This window comes from Carcharodon carcharias, chromosome 23 (genome assembly GCF_017639515.1).
Source record: "Carcharodon carcharias isolate sCarCar2 chromosome 23, sCarCar2.pri, whole genome shotgun sequence".
NCBI lineage: Eukaryota > Metazoa > Chordata > Chondrichthyes > Lamniformes > Lamnidae > Carcharodon > Carcharodon carcharias.
The window spans coordinates 38,423,631-38,439,466 of NC_054489.1; the positions used below are offsets into that span (position 1 = coordinate 38,423,631).

The 15,836-nt window shown below is 41.8% G+C and overlaps 1 protein-coding gene across 3 annotated transcripts in view; it reads left to right on the forward strand.

Annotated features, from left to right (window-relative positions):
• Positions 1-4,489: 4,489 nt before the first annotated feature.
• The window catches only part of LOC121269049 (rho GTPase-activating protein 27-like), a 201,565-nt gene continuing 190,218 nt past the window's right edge, over positions 4,490-15,836 (forward strand). For 2 of the 3 annotated variants that reach the window (XM_041173456.1, XM_041173458.1), the window contains exon 1: positions 4,490-4,814. The gene's annotated coding sequence lies outside the window, so the exon portion shown is untranslated. Of the gene's footprint in view, positions 4,815-15,733; positions 15,810-15,836 lie in introns of all 3 variants that reach the window. The other variant, XM_041173457.1, reaches the window with a different exon arrangement.

Consider the following 15,836-nt stretch of genomic DNA (forward strand, 5'->3'; position numbering starts at 1 on the left):
TGCTAGAATTGAATCTGTTGTGTTAGCGTTGAAGGTCCCACTTGTGCCATGAAAGTGGCTGGAAAAGAATGTTTCTCCAAATAATTTTTTTAAAGCTTCAGACAGCTGTTCCAAAAACATATCACTTTCTGAGAATTTAACTCCAGTCAAGAGCAGTATCCATATTCAATACTTTAGTACAATCTAACAATTTGAAAGCAAACATTGAATTAGTGATCTCCAAATATAACTTCTGTGATCTTGTACATAATATGTTAAATTCCATTATAGAATAACTGCCCATCCTCCTAAATTTATCAAAGTCTGACCATGCCTCATGTGCATTTAACAGATCATCTCTCTTAAAAGTTTTGTCCATAACTTTTAAGAGATTATCTAAATCTTCCACAGTATCCAAATGATGAGCCTCTAGCTCTGAAAATACTTTGCACTTGATCCTGCCTCTGGTGGGAAGCGAAAGTGCCAAGGCCATACCTTTCTTTTCCTTTGGTAAGGATGTAACCTGTGTCCATATATCCACTTCATTCTTCCATTGGTCACAAGGTTCAGCTTCACAGCGCAAGGAAAATCATACCCTAATACCTTACACTTGGTTTCTGCCATTCTTCTCCAAATAACTCCAATAACAACATTCTGTCTGAAAACACATTTTAGTTTCCATTCTTCGCCTTTAGGACAACCATCCTTTGCTACCAATGTTAGCAGGATCCAAGCTGGTTGGTGAAGTCGAAACCAAGACACAGAGCTTTTCCCTTCACAAACACACGCACACTGTCCCAGCTGTCCCTTATTTCTATGTGTTCCAAATACTTAATTAAACAAAAAGATAAAAGCAAAAAACTGTGGATGCTGGAAATTGAAAACAAAAATAAAAATACCTGGAAAAACTCAGCAGGTCTGGCAGCATCTGTGGAGAGGAACATAGTTAACGTTTCCAGTCTGCATGACTCTTCAACAGAACGAAATAAAAATAGAAGAGAGGTGAAATATAAGCTGGTTTAAGGTGGGGTGGGACAAGTAGAGCTGGATTGAGGGCCAGTGATAGGTGGAGATAACCAAAAGATGTTATGGACAAAAGAACAATGAGGTGTTGAAGGCAGTGATATTATCTAAGGAATGTGCTAATTAAGGGTAGAAAGCAGGACAAGCAAGGTACAGATAGCTCTAGTGGGGGTGGGGTGGGGTGAAGGAATCGAAAAAGGCTAAAAGGTAGAGATAAAACACTGGATGGAAATACTTTTAAAAATAATGGAAATAGGTGGGAAAAGAAAAATCTATATAAATTATTGGGGAAAAAAGGGGGGAGATCGGAAAGGGGGGTGGGAATGGAGGAGAGATCTAAATATCTAGAGCCAATCTAAGATTGTTGAACTCAATATTCAGTCCGGAAGGCTGTAAAGTGCCTGGTTGGAAGATGAGGTGCTGTTCCTCCAGTTTGCATTGAGCTTCACTGGAACAATGCAGCAGGCCAAGGACGGACATGTGGGCATGAGAGCAGGGTGGAGTGTTGAAATGGCAAGTGACAGGGAGGTCTGGGTAATGCTTGCGGACAGACTGAAGGTGTTCTGCAAAGCGGTCACCCAGTCTGCGTTTGGTCTCTCCAATGTAGAGAAAACCTCAATTGGGATAATAATTAAACAATGCCCTTTACTTGTGTATCTTAACAACATAATTAACATACTATCAACACCAAGAACCACATCTGTCATGCTTATCTTTTTTCTCAGTATCTCTCTTTTTCTCCTTTCCATAAGAAAATCAGAATATGAAGGTAAGTGGAGATAGGTAGAAGATCTTATCGAATAGCGGAGGAAGCTCGAGGGGCTGCTCTTGCTACTATTTCTTATGTCCTTATTTTCCATTTCTGACTTTGATGGCTGAATGACGGTGTGCTGCTATGGCTGTTCCTCTTGTTTTCTGTCACTGAAGACTGATAGTAAGCAACAGAATATACTTAAGGCGGCACTATCCTAATATTCACCGAGAAAATGAATGTGCTCTCTCTCTCTCTTTTGGTCAACCAAGTCTCTGACACTTGAGTAAATCTATCAGCAAGCACCAGATTCTCTAAAGCAAGCTATTGCAACATCTATTCTGGCAGGGTTCCTACTTGTTTGATATAGAATGCACACTCTTTCCCCATAGGGATATGCCCACTTACCTAAGCCCAAAGAAATTAAACACAGATTGGCAATAGCCAAAGCTTAGTTTCCTACAACTATGTAGAGGGGGAATTGCCAAAATATAACTCATTAAAACTGCAGTTTATGGATTGCTGTTAGACTTCCCAGTGCCTCACCATCTAAGGGTATCCTGCTCACTAGGACACTGCCCTTCAGCAATATCTAGAGCCAAGTAGAAAAAATTCCAGCCCCCAGTGACAAGTGTTTTCCTCAAGTCCAGCCAATGAACTCATCTGGCTGGTCAGTCTGGCTGGATGGAGTGCTGAGGTTCCTGTTAGGTCAGACGTTGCACAACTGAGTGTGCGTGGAGAGCTGACTTGATTCTACTACTCCACCAGCAGTCAATTCAACATTTTGCCACTGCGCACAAACCTCTTAGAATCTAATGCACCAAATTTCCCTAGCAACAATGAGTTTTGCCAGGTGTTTCACTCTCAACTGGGTAGATGGATTTTTATGCAGTAATTTATCAAATTTAAACCCGACAGTAGACCCCAAAGTTTTAAAACATGTAAGTAAGTTATTTTGGTTGTTCCTGTTCTTTGTACATTGGGTTATTAAAAGTTTCACTTCATTTTCATGTTTAACTAAGAGGCACAACACATGATTCCAACTTGGTGATAGAGGTGGATCCCTGTCATTTAAATGCTCTGGTGTTTACATACAGCAACCAGCCATGGCCAGCACAAACAAAACTTCAGCCTGGCACCACCCCACCCCATATTCCAGGAGACGTCAGCAGAAGTGATGTCACAGAAGGCCAGCAGCAAGGCACAAGAGGGTTCTACGGGGAAGCAAGTCCTGGGATCCTGGGAACGGGCTTAGGGGGCAAGTTAACATGGCGATTCACTGCCCCCCCATTGGGAACTCAAACTGGCTGTTGTGTGAACACACCCGAGCAACGAGTGGGCTGTGGGTTAAACTTTGCTGTTTAACTTCCAGTTGCAGTCAGTAATAGAAATAATGCAAGAACATTTGCATTAAACATTAAAAACAAATCACTGGCCCGATCGGAAGTGAAGTGATTCATTACCCTCCTGCCCATTGCAATCGGACTAATGCTTGCTGCTTGCATCTTATCCCTCAATGAAATTCAAATCCCACCAATCCCTTCGCAGCCTGCCAAAATACCAGCCAATCAGAGTACTCCTGGTCCCTATTTCAGCTTAAGGAGGTTTGAGTTTGATTGGGCAGCGCTGCACTGTATGTTGTGTCACCATGTGACAATGCCTCATGATGATGGGGTTTGGAGTTTCCTTCCCCTTGGTTAATGATGATGAATTATGGGACTGATATGTTTAAAACATTGGGTTTCATTTCTCATTAAAAAAAAAGCTGACAGTGTTTTGCTACCACCACCTCACCCGCCAGTCTTGCTGCCCTAGATGAATGCCTAGTTCGCCTAGTGGTAGTGCCGACACTGGAACCAACTCACCTTCCCCTGGCTTTGCCTCAATTGTTCAATACTTGTAACAGGATAATGGAAGGGGTGGTTGGGAATACATGTCCATTTTGAGTTTCATAGGGGTCATTATTTTTCGGGAAGATTTAAATGAAGAGATTATCCTATATCCCACCGCTGTTCCTCTGCCCAGTCTTCCTTGAACCTGAATGTAAGCTCGTGGACAGCAGTTGGATCCAGGCCAATGCTCTGGCTGCCAACTGGAGTGTGGTCGACATTCACATCCCCCAGGGAACAGCACACCTCCAGCTGGTCATATCCAGCTGAACCTCCAGCCTCCAGGAAGAATCATTAATGAAAAGGCAAATTGTAACTTCAGCATTCATCGCAGTGGGTGCCCGTAATTTGCACTCACTCCTAGATCCTGGATTCCCTGTGATGAACCAGCTGGAGGGAACAGGATGTGTGTTACTGTCTGACAGGATCCTCCCCATAATACAAGTATTAATCCAACTATCATAACTAATAACTCGATTTAATTATTACTGGTTAACTCCTAACCTTTGTTTAAAAACTCATAACTATTAATTAACTTGAAAGTTACTATAATGACTACTACTTAACTTCTAACTTATTAATTACGGTACTATTGCTTAACTTCCTACAAACAATTAATTACAGTTAATTTATACTTATTGTGGGCATGACTATTTTACATTATTGGAAACCTTTTACAATAAAAATTAAACTGATTTTTTAAAAAAACTGTTAATCTTAAGATTATTACCCAGTTTGCAGAAATGCTGATAACCCCTCACCCCCCAACCTATGTCAGAATGAGACTGAAACTGGGCGACTGAGGAAGTTTGAGATTCAGCTTCAACAGGAAACCAGAGACAAACAGTGAAGGGTAGAGAGTCACAGAACAAGTTCTGACCTGCAGAGGGAAAGGGAAGCGAGCGAGAGAGAGAAAGGCAGAGGCAGATACGTGGGTCGACTGGAACGTGCCAATAAAGATCATCGCACAGCACAAACCTGCCAGGGGACACTCCACTCCAGGGGGAGGTTACATCAAAATTCAAGGGCACGCCGACCACAAACACTCCACACAGGGAGGAGAAAATGCAGGAATTTCAGCCACGTTCGGAAGAACCTGCTCGCTGGACTAAGGCGTTTGAGCACAGCCCTTTCCATAAGGTGTAGATTCGCCTTAGAAGCTGAAATTTCAGGTAAAAACAAACTTAATTTTTTCGAATCAAAGGTTAATTATTTATAATTTGCCAGCCCATTTTAACGAGTTTTTTTTGTATTTAAGAGTTATTGGAGGAGTAGTCTCTTTTTTTTAAAGTTTGAAAAGAATGAATGTTGATTTTTTTGTGAGCTCGGAGTGATGTTCATTGTTTAGAGCGCAGATTGTTTCTCGTTAAAATACAAGAGGTTTGGAAAGTGTTCTAGACTTGAGGAAGTGTTTCCGCGCCGCATTATGATGGGTTGGCACATATATTTACATTAAATAGGGCAGTGCTGGAAGTTTGAAATGAAGACATTTTCCATGAGCCGAGTTGAATTCAAAACAAACGGATAGCACTTAATCAGGTCACCCAGGAAAGGCTTAAAGATAGTTACAAATGAGCCTCATTCCCTTATGTTTAAACACTTTATTTAATGCATAATTTATTTATAAATATAATTTAGCATTTTTAAACAAAGGAAATAAAATGATTTATTCATTTTATGCAATTTTATCTTTGCAATTGATGTATAAATTGTTTTTATGCAATTTCATAGTAATATTTTATTACCAAGTTACAGTAATAACATTGACAATAATTAAATCTTCAACGTGAACGCCTTTACACGTCATGAACTGGAGTGCACTGATGATTGCTGTGTCCACACTGACAGTTCCTGTTAACATAAAGTGCAAAATAGAGACAATACATATTTTTAAAAATAACTAATGGTGGGAGTGCTTCCAATATGATGTAATTTAAGGGTTTAAGTAATGACTGAACAGCCAACATCATGTGAAGTGTGACATTTTCCCTCCGAGCAAGTGACACAAGGTTACAAGCCCATTCAGAGTTTTGAAGCTGTTTATCTTCTATTAAGAACGCCATCTGTCAAAGTAGGCACACTTTTTATTCCAGAATGAATGATTGGCGCTCCACTCCCTTGACATTCCTTCAGTCAGTTTGGTGTCACTCAAAAGTGCTTTTAGATCAGTTACCTCCAGGAATCCATTTTCTCTGTATTTCAACCGACTGATTGCCCAGTATAAGTAGCATGGTTACAACTCCAGATTTTTTTAATGAACTTTTTTCTTTAGTTGCTAATTTGAACATAATCTAAGGAGGAAAGTATTAAATATAACAATGCACAATATGACAGTGCTGAGGCCTAAAAAAGCAGTGATTCTAATATGGGCTGATTCCTGCACAACTTTTTATTAAATTTACTTTCTGTCTCCATTCGAAAGTGAATTTCTGCAAATAGCAGCATTCTTTAGTATGAAATGGGCAGAGTCTCTATACTGTTAGTATTCACTGAGCAATGTGGTAACTGGCTGATAATGTTATATTGATTCTTCAATTCGACATATTGGGAGGCAGTTTTTTTTTAACCCATTACGTACAAAAGGAGAATTTATTACCAGATTGGATATTTAAGTAGTGCGACCCAACACCTAGTAGGTAAACACACCATCCAGCGTAGCACTAAATCTTATAGAACAAGGTATTCAATTCCTGGGCTATGCTCTGTAACCGATATCAACTAGAAGTGAAGTTCGGGGTGCCTCTTGGCAATCGGGTAGAGGAAAACAACTAGAGGGTCCTGGAAACTACATATGGAGGAGGATTGGGTTTGGCTGTGATGCCCTCCATGGACCAATAGCCTACTGACAATCACCATTTTTTGGCTCACACGTGAATAATGTCCACTTGGGTGAGGTAGAGGAAGGCTGCTGGTGCAACTGGAATCCTTGCCCATGAGTCATCACCTACAGAAGAGGAAAGGAGAGCACTGAAAATAAATGCCAAATGTATTGGAGGAATGCTGTTTAAACCTACTTATCACTGGTACAAGTAAAAAAAATATTGCTGGGCATTGCTGTCATGATACCGAACAGAACAGGGTTATTTATATAAGTCAGAATACACTTTCCACCAAAAGTGAAGATGGCACTTCTTGTCCAGGCTTGCCATCTTGGAATTCTTCTTGGATTTGGACATTAAAGTATCTTGTAGCTTTACCAAAAACCATTTGTTCCATCCCCTCTATGCTTCAACAGAACATCTGTAATCCATGTAATCTCCTTGATGGAAAATTCTAGATACAGATTTCCAATCTCCAACATTCACATTTATTATTCAGTCCTGGCTTGCTGCCATCTGCAGATGATATTTTCTGTGGTCCCAGCAACTTAAGGAAATTATGTCCCATTGAACATTTGATCTCCTTGATCCTGCGTATGATTGTATAATTATTATACTTTTTTAATGTAATATTTCTTCTCTGGACTGATCCCCATCTGCAAGGTGTGACAGAGAGTTCCAATTATGATGGATACTGTCATTTAAAAAGCTTGACACAAGATCACAGCTCTTTGAACTGTATTCTATTGTATGTTAAAAATGTTATAGATCCTCCTAGGCTGTGCATTATAACCATCTGCATCAAAATAGAACAGAAAATCAATATGAAAGATTTTATGTGAAAACTGAATATTAAAGGGCTTGCAATACTCTTTAAAATCCCTACAAGAAGCTATGATTTAAGACAAACTATTCCTGCTTCTTGTAATATTTCTGTTGAAATAATGAAGATCCAATCAGCAAAGACAGCTGATTACCCTGAAGCAGCTGTATTAATATGGCAGTTACTAACTGCAAGTGCTTCGAGAATCTCCCCACCAGTATTCCAGTCAAATTGGCATCCACGGAGATGCTTCAAAGTCAGTTTCCCCTGATGTTGTACATAGGAGCAGGTATCGCCCTGAGTCCTGCTCTACCACTCTTTTAGACAATGGCTGACCTGTATTGCAACTCCATTTACCCGCTTTTCGCCCACTGAGTTATGTTAATTAAAATAAACCTTTTATAGGTGAAAATTTTGAGTATGGCAAGCAGCAATTTATGAATTTGGGAGCAGAGTCCATTGTGATCTTTTCAATAGGTGTTTTTACATTGCAGCTTCAGTTTTTGGAGAATAGAATTGTACCACAGTGGCAGCCTGTCCACCTGGAACCTCATCCATCACCTTAAACATTTACACCTTCCACCACCGACGCACAGTGGCAGCAGTGTGTACCATCTACAAGATGCACTGCAGCAACTCTCCAAGGCTCCTTCAGCAGCACCTACCAAACCCATGACCTCTACCACCTAGAAGGACAAGGGCAGCATATGCATGCATGGGAAAACCATCACCTGCAAGTTCTCCTCTGAGCCACTCACCATCCTGACTTGGAAATATGTCATCATTCCTTCGCTGTCACTGTGTCAAAATCCTCCCTAACAGCACTGTGGGTGTACCTACACCACATGGACTGTAGCTGTTCAAGAAGGCGGCTGGCCGCCACTTTCTCAAGGGCAATTAGGGATGGGCAATAAATGCTGGCCTAGCCAGCAATTTTCACATCCAAGAACGAATAAAAAAAAAGTGGGGGGAGTATAGGGTGAGCGCTGTGAGTCAGTGCACCTCCAACATTTTACACATGAGCAGTCTGTACTCCTTGAAATCTTATTTCTTTCAGAAAATAACATTTTGCGAGGATAAAGTGGATGAGTAATTTGAGACATAGCATCTAAGTATGGCATACTTAGGACCTTTCTATCACTGGGATTTTGTTTGTGCCATGTCTGGGTATTTTGTAGATTGATTGATGGAACTGATGTTATGATTAGTCTCTACACGTTGTTATCAAATGTGACTACCAGAATGGCAGAAGGCTAGATGGGCCTGTTCATTTTTCATCAAGCAATTGCTATGATATTATAATTTCTTAGGTCCTTCTAGCAGCCCTGATTTGATGCCGTTGCTTTGCTGAAGCAACAGAGAATCACCGTAAACCATGGTTTACAGGAGTTACAGTAGATTGTGTGATGGTGGCATAATGGATCATTCTCTGCTAGAAATGGAAGTTGTCATCCTATTACTGTACATTCAACAACATCCATTTAAAGAACACGGTAGAAAAACATACTCCAAGGTGCTTCACAGCAGCAAGGCGAATGGATGCCAAACCAAAGGAAGAAGAGATTAGGGGGAGGCCTTAACATAGGGTCAAAGGGATGGGTTTTAAAGAGGGAGAGGCAAGAATAGTTCAGGAAGGAATTCCAGAGCAAGTTCAGGAAGCAATTCAAAGAGGGTGTTTGGCATTTGGACGAATGGCTGTCAGCAAAAGGAAGGGGAGGAGACTAGAGTCAGAGGAGTGTAGAATTCGGGAGAGTTGCAGGCCTGAGGACAATGTAAAAATATAAATTAAAGGCACTGAGAGCCAGTACAGATTAGAGAGTATAGGAGTTCCATGCCAGCTCTCCTTCGCTGTTTCTATAATGAACCTAGTGCTATGCTAGCACCACTGCTTGTCAATGGGCAGGTCTCACGCAACAGGTGGTAGTGCCACAGTAAATTTTCCAGATTGGATAAGGCTAACATGAGCCTTCCTGGCAGCTGGCCTTCGTGAATCCAACATGTTTACTTTGGTACTGCCACCAGCTGCATAAGAAGTGCACTTGGATCTGCTAGCACTAGCTGACATGAGAGAATGTGCCCACACTGTAAATTGGGCAGATGCCACAATGTCAGGAGTGCCAACTCAGAAGTGCTTTTCCAATACAAGGCGGTCAAAATGCCTAAAACACAAGTGTTTCCCCAAAACAAAAGCACTTAAGATTTCTCTGAATAGAATGGCGAATGAAAGTTTGTGGTAAACATGGTTTCACCACTCTGGTTGATGCAGGTGTTTGCCAAAGTTCAGTTCAAGTTCAGGGAATTTGTATCATCACAAAAACCCTGATGGCCATTCCCTTTGAAAGTTTTCACTCCTGAACTGCTTTAGTTTCATCTCATTGCAGTCTGTTATCTATTGACCTTGCAACCACATGCAATCCATCAATCACCCAATCCTAGCCAACATAAAGACTTCGGAATACATTAACAGCCTATGTCCATGAGTCTACAGGTGACATCATCTTACTTCCACAATGTAGATATTTTCTGTGAAAAGTGGATATCATGCACCTTGTTGAAAGCCCTTGCGGTAGATCTTGTCTGTGCAATTGTGTAAAATCTTTTCCCATTGTTATTTCCATGTTGCTTTGTTGACATCAGGAGATGTAAAATGGGCAGCTGACTCGCTATCAGCCATTTTACACCATCACTAAAAGTTAACATTTAGCCCATTATGTTTGATCTTTTTTAAAAACTACCAGGATGGCTCCTGTTGCTATCTATGATGGCATCATAAATGAGGAGAAAAAGATTTTCCTAGTTGGCATTTGTAGTGCAAAACTAAATCCAGAAGGGCTGTCCTATATTTTAGTACATTTACAATGGAGCTATAAATCCACAACAGTTTATATCCTCCTCCTTTAGCATGTTCGACAAGTTTACTTTGGGGCTGCTACTGGCTCCTCTGAACCCTCTACTGTTTCAATTTAAAAACCATCTTTGTCTTCCGTTCTACCAGGTTTGGATCAATTCATAACAGTGAGAAGGGAAACCTGTAATAAAAAGAAAATGTTATCCTTTTGAGACAAATGTACCATCATTTTAAAAGGAGCAAACTGTTGTGACCTAGAAAATGCAGTTGATTTATTTTTGGACATGATTTGTTTCAGTACTTGGGTATCATTTCTGGTTTTCTGTTCTCTTTGGGTGCTTCTACATATACGCAGGATATGCATGAGCTCCCACATTTGAAGAGATCTTGATGGAGATTTTGTATTGAAGCATTGATGAATGAATGTAAGATCAGTATATATAAAAAACTGAAACTGCTGGAGATACACAGCAGGTCTGGCAGCATTTGAGGAGAGGGAAACAGAGTTAACGTTTCAGGTCAGAGCTCTGATTATATATCATTGGCTTGAAACGTTAACTCTTTCACTTTCCACAGATTCCACTTGTCCTGCTAAGCATTTCCAGCATTTTCTGTTTTTATTTCAAATTTCCAGTATTTGCCTAATGTGACGTCAGTGTTTAGGGCAGGCATACTTAACATTAATGGAGTATCCAATGATTCTAACTTTTACTTCTCCCCTACATTATTTTCCCAATGTGTTGCTAAGATACATGTTGCATTGGTAACCATCTAGTACTTGGCCCAAGTGACCATTCTTTATGTGTGAGTGAGTGTTGGCTATTTGACCATGCGAGTCACCATGGCGGGGCAGTCTCCTCCTCGCTTGAAATTCACATGTCTGCACCCTCCAGCAGGAATTGCTGGATAGCAGTCAGGAGTGGCTAATTATTCTCCTCCCTAGCGCAGCAGTGCTGAGGCTAGTGTCAGCACCTGTACTGCCTGGAGCAGCTACCTCAGCAGTGACAAGAGATCAAAGCTGAGGCCTGGCATGATTTCTGTGACAATGAGTGGCCTTACTTTCTCTTTAATCCCTACAACCCTCCAAAAATGCTATGCTCCTCCACAACCCTTGTGCATCCCCCACTCCCTTTCCACCATCATTGACAGCCATGTCTTTAGCTGTTTAGGCCCTGCAGTTCCCTCGCAAAACCACTCCATCTCTCTTTGTCTCCTTTTATGATGCTGCTTAAAACATAGGAACATAAGAGCAGGAGTGGGCCATTCAGCCCCTCGAGCCTGCTCCACCATTCAACTATATCATGGCTGATTGTCCACCTCAGTGCCATTTTTCCACACTATCCCCATATCCCTTGATGTCATTGGTGTCTAGAAATCTATTGGTCTCTGTCTTGAACGTACTCAATGACTGAGCTTCCACAGCCCTCTGAGGTAGAGAATTGCAAAGATTTACCGCCCTCCGAGTGAAGGAATTCCTCCTCATCTCGGCCCTAAATGGCTTGTCCCTATTCTGTGACTGTGTCTCCTGGTTTTGGCACTCTCCCCAGCCCCAGCCCCCAGCCCCAGCCAGGGGAAGCATCCTTTCTGCATCTACCCTGTCTAGCCCCTTAAGAATTTTGCAAGTTTCAATGCCTTACCTCTTTGACCAAGCTTTTGGGTATCTGGCCTGAAATCTCCACGCGTGACTCTATCTGATTTTCATTTGGTAACCCTAAGCACGTTGGGATGTTTTACTTAAAGGCACTATTTCTATACAAGTTGTTGCTGTTGAGTCATGCATGCACCAAGTGAATCATTGGAGGAGAGGTGAAGCTCCATTTGTTATGTTATTCATTGGGGCTAGGCTGAGTGGTGCAGCGAAAGAAAAGACAAGCAGCCAAGGGCGTTCACAGCTGATGAGATGAGCTGTCAGATAGTGCAACTGGAACACGAACCAGCAAGAAGTGGAGAAGTGAAGCAATTGAAGGAACTATGCAAATGTCCGGAGCTGACTAGGATCAGCTGTTCTCCTTTTTGGTTGCTGTTTACCTCTATGATTGGAACTGCTGTTGCCAATAATTCAGTTCTAAAGGTAATGAGGTAATGCAGACTGTGCTGGATTCAAACAAAGCCCAAACAATGATCGTCTTAGAAAGTGCTTTGTGCAACATATCACAGGGCGGGAAGCAATGATTGAAATGCATCAAAGTAAAACGATGGTCACTTTCATAACCTCGGGGCAAATATCTTAGCACAATTAAGAACTAGGGGTATTTTCTACTTCAGCCTGCACAGCTGTCTGTTCATGAACGAGATGCCATTAATCGACGTGTTATCACGCAAAAGGAATATTTGTGCAGCCCACGTGTAACCATATACATTTTTACAATACACAGTAAGTTAAGGGAACTCTCAATCACTGGATGAAAGGACAGCAAGGGTTGTGTTTATTTGTGCAAAATGGATTTCGGAGCAGTGAATGCAGAGTTGACATGAAACATTTTAAATTTAAAAATTATTACTGGCAGTATTGGTAGGTGAACAATTAGGGCTTTTATGCAGTATTTATGTGTCTGCTATTTTAACAGAGGCATTAACCACTTAAAAGGATCAATTTAACAATAGTTTTAAGTTATCAGACAGAATAATGACCTGTAAATACCCTGCAAACATTTGCCTAGTGTGAGTTGCTACATTCAGTTCTGGACACTATGGGCTGAATTTTCATCGGGCTTGTTCCCACCTCCGGTGTATTTTCATGGAGTTGCAATGGCAGGGTGATGGCTACCTGCCTGCCACAGCCAGGTAGTCAATGAGTGCGATTAAAGTGCCTACTGAGGGCACTCATCAGGTGCCACCTGAAATTTTCCAGACGGCAGGCAGGTCCTTCACTGACACTGAAGCCCAGCCAGTGGTTGGGAGCAGCCTCCTGGTGGCAGGCCAGTGATACCTCATTTATTTTCCCCTCCCCCTCGAAATTGCCAGCTGGTTACAGCTGCAGCCGAAGGCCGCGCTGTGGAGGGAATTCCCCTCCACAATGATAGTCTTGGCAGCTGGGGCCACTTTCTAATTTTAAACACTGAAAGGTCCTCAGGGGGCACCTCTATCTTGAGGTGCCGCCTTGTTCTTCTACCTACGTCAGCAGTGCCCACCTCTGACAGTGCAGCTGCTGTTCCTTCAGTGTTAGGGAAAGCGTCCTATTGGTCCTCCAGCTTCAGGAACCCACCCACCACCCTTCATTCCATGGGGCTGCTGAGGCCACCACTTGTTGGCCTTCTCCTCCAAAACCTCCCTCAGGGTTCCCCTGCCTGCATTCGGGTTTCTGACCTGAATTTCATCCCAACAGTGAGAAAGATAGGAATGAAAATTCAGCCCTGTATCGCAGAATTGGACATGGATTGGCCGTGGCCCAATCTCATCTGAATAATCTCCCTCTCTTCATGTAGCATTCTCATTGAATGAGCATTGCTGATTGTCGTTTATGCCATGATGTCACTGTGGGGCAAGGTGAGGAGGTAAGCCCCAAGAACTACCTCAGTCAGTACAGGGATTGAGCCCAAGCTATTGGCGTTATTCTGCACTGCACTCTAGCCAACACTCTAAGCTCCCAACAGAATGATATCTGGGCCAAAAGGGTTAAATTAAGTGGGCAGATTGCATGCACTAGGTTTGTATTCCCTTGAATAAAGAAGATAAGGTGCGATCTAATTCAGATGTATAGCTGATTAAAGGAGATGATAGGATAAATACGGAGAGCGGAATTTTGTGGCCCGTCCCACGGGCAGTATTTGCCAGTCCCGCCGAAGTCAGTGGATGTTTGAACAGCTCGCTGCATTTTCTGGCCCCGCTATCTCCCCTAGTCTTCCTTTTTAAGGATGCTTGTGCTAAACACATAACAACACAGTGACATGACAACTTGAGGTACTCCAGTAAAATTCTGCCCAGAGAAACTGTTTCCTTTGGCGTGGAGTCAAGGCGGCATAACCTTAAAACCAACCATTCAGGATGAAATTGGGAAGCATTTCATCACACAATGGGTAGTGTCAAGAAACCCTCTCCCTTAAAAAGCTGTTGAGGCTGGAGCTCAATTGAAAAATTTGGAAATTGAGATTAATAGATTTTTGTCAGGCAAAGATGTGAAGGGTTATGGAATCAAGGCAAGTGGGTGGAGTTTAGATGCAGGTCAACCATAATCTCATTGAATGGCAGGAGAGGCTTGATGGGCTGAATGGCTGACTCCTAAATTCTAGTCTTCCTTTTTAAGGAGTACTTGTGCTAAGCACATCATAATGCAGTGACATGATAGGACTGCCTGAGGTACTCCAGTCCAATGTAAATGTCTACTAATTATTTTGTGGATAAGAATTTCATCCCAGCAGTTTAAATAAAGACAGAGTATAGTGACAAATTTGCTTTTGTTGAGTTTAGGCTATAATTTCCACTGTTTGCTAATTTTAGTGTAAAACTAAATTTGCGTATCAAACGAGTTTTGGTAGTTTTAATAATTTCTTCATTGATCATGGAGAGTTGAAAACTTTTTCTGTTTCTTTGGCTGATTTTCACCTTTCCTCACCTCTCCTGAAGGTGTTGATTTTTTCCTCAGACAAAGTTCTACAGGCCCCAGGGGATGGGGCGGAGCTGTAAAATGTAGCAAGCCGGTCAAAAGTCCATTGACTTTGCTGGACCGTAAAATCCCGCTGGCATAAAATTCTGTACCAGGTGTTTTCTGGTTTCTCGGCCTATTGATTAACCTTTGTGTTGAAGCTTAGCAATGAGTGTCTGCAGGCAATTCAACCATGGGGAGCTTCGCAGCTGAGCTTGATCCCATCTTTATGTTCAAAATGGGTGCTGTGCAGTCTAAATTCTAGGCCCAAAATACTATGGAAGCTTCAAGCGCCTCATAGTCACTATTATTGCTATGCTTCAAGTGTTACTTTTCCCCAATTAAATTATAATTGTCCCAATATAGTGTTCTCCAATTTCCATTCCTTTGTTCACTTAGTGACAGAACCATTGCACTGAACAATTTTCAGACAGGTCATATCCTGGCTGACCTCCAGCTTTGGACACTCTGCTCAATCACAGGACATAGCTGATGCAAACAGTACAACATTGAACATGTAAATGCATTGGACTGTCATCTTGTGTTTCCTTTGCTGGAAGAATGCTATCTTTTCAACTCACCTTTTCTTGGGTTGGCATTGTTATCCTTTATATTTAAGAAAAGAGCTAACAGCGAGAAACAGTGCATCAGCTCTTGGCTATATTCTGCTGATAGGAAGCATCTTCCAAATTGAGAGAATTTTCAGATTAGGCAGCAATTCTAAATGCTAACATTTGAATTTGGCATTGTCTGTAAACATTTGAGAGCATCCATTGTCCAAAGTTGCCCATTTCCACCACTAAAGCATTCCGCTGCCTCTAACTTCGCTCAGACACCCTGTTCCATGCTTTGTCACTTCCTTGTTTGACTTTTGCAAAGTTCCTCCTCAGCTTGATGCTTTCCAACTTATCCATAACTCTGACTTGTATTGCATTGTGTGGAAATTTGAGCTCACTTCAGTCCTCGCTAGCTCCCCATTCTCAATGCATTCATGTCAAAACCTTCATTCTCATTTGCAGATTTGTTCGTGGGCTGCTTCCACCCTACCTCTGCAGTCTCCTCAAGTATCTCAGTTGACATGCTCCAGTCTTCCAGGTCAGAGCAATATGTTTTTTCCATCTC